The 1720-nt window shown below is 33.5% G+C and overlaps 1 long non-coding RNA gene across 1 annotated transcript in view; it reads right to left on the bottom strand.

The window, feature by feature from the left end:
• Positions 1-168: 168 nt before the first annotated feature.
• The window catches only part of LOC105266948 (uncharacterized), a 12677-nt gene continuing 11125 nt past the window's right edge, over positions 169-1720 (bottom strand). The window contains exon 3 of the long non-coding RNA XR_892207.1: positions 169-1426. This is a non-coding gene — a long non-coding RNA (uncharacterized lncRNA). The remainder of the gene's footprint in view (positions 1427-1720) is intronic.

Raw genomic sequence — 1720 nt, forward strand, 5'->3', positions numbered from 1 at the left:
TGTTGATTCCCCAGATGCTCACATAATTAATTAACAATTTATCAATGTGTTTCGAATTTATATTATATCAGAAACGAGCAATTAAATGGTGATAACCTGCGATGGATTCATCGACTTCTACGAATGATCCTGATCACGATTCGTCCTTTCAGGTAACACTTCGAGACTGGGTTTACTGATACGAATCACGGAAGTCTAACATTTAACAAATTGTGAATATCGAGAGAGGGAAATAGGATCAGGTCAAATGGTGATTTGTGAAGACAATGGAGCTGATCTACTCAGCACACCTAGACTCAATTGCTTCCTCATCTCAAGGTGCAAATATAAACGTAATGTACTTTCATGATGAAACAAGACCGACATATTGAAGGGAGCTTACGTATGACTCCAACTCCTGGAAAGTTTAATCCAGAAGATTTTCTATCGACGTTACAGATATTGCCTCTGCCGAGTTTTTACTTCTGTTATAAAATCCAATGTTTTGATGTTTTCATGAAGTTTGTGGAGAAGTTGAGGAATGAAACGAGAAAAATTGAGAATTCTAGGGCTGAGAGATTGGATTACTGTTGGTCATCATCATGAGTTTTATATCTGCTTTTGACTTCAACTTTTCAAAATATCTTCAGGAAAATAAGACACTCTCATCTACTATTAGAATATTGTAAGATATATTACGCCATTGAAGTTTTCAACTTCGAAACCATCAAAATGAGAAACAGAACTTTTAATTGCGAATCAAGAAAATTTATCAAATGTTCATTAACAATTTCAGTTTTAAATATCAAGGGATCAGATGTTAAAGGTAAATTATTTTATTGTTCATTTTTTAATTGCGGTTTATAAAAAATAGAATGTATTCTTTTTTTACAAATTAAGTATGAGTCAACGATTTTCTGTCTTTGTTTCATTCTTTCTGTCTAAATCCCAGATTTTATTGAAGTTTCATGGGTTCTCGTGAAGTCTAGGACATTCCCACTAGCTCAGAGTCGCCATCAACCTGAAGTGACCGGTGAAGACCCCAGATTTATGTTCCTCAATGCATAAATTTTTCCGTTGACACGAGGAATTCATTCGAAACAGCATAAATTCAGAAAACATTTCACATCCCTCCGATCGAGCCTTGACCTCTCAAACCCTCGAAATACCCCAGCACTGAGACCTGCACCAGTCATGTTGAAGTATGTGTCGTACATGTATCCGCATTGTGTTCACGTGTATTGGAATTTTGTAATTTACTCGGATATACGTGTCGGGGTTCGATTTACATGGTATGATTATCCAATCTCAATAATCATCGAGGCTCCCACTACCTGGACATCGCCTGATCATTCCTGGAGACTATTTGATATCCAAGTACTCGGAAAACAAGTAATTAGATTCATTCCCATCAATTCCGTGTTCATAGAATAGAAAACGTCATCAACTGAAACAAAAATCAATTAATAACAATAATATAACAATAAAAATTGATTGGATAATTTGGAGAACGAAAAAAACATGAATTTTTCTAAAATAATTAATAACATTCTCTAATTGTTTAATTGATTATAGCAGAATATCAGTTCCGACAACATTTTCCCAAAATCATCAACTCAGAATCATTAAACTAATATAAATCGTAAATAGAATTAACGATATCATAATGAAAAACCGTTGGAATATATATATTAAATAATTTTCTAAGTTGAAAAACGTGAATTTTTCTAAAGTAATTAAT

The sequence above is a fragment of the Fopius arisanus genome, unplaced genomic scaffold (genome assembly GCF_000806365.1).
Source record: "Fopius arisanus strain USDA-PBARC FA_bdor unplaced genomic scaffold, ASM80636v1 scaffold00043, whole genome shotgun sequence".
Lineage (NCBI taxonomy): Eukaryota > Metazoa > Arthropoda > Insecta > Hymenoptera > Braconidae > Fopius > Fopius arisanus.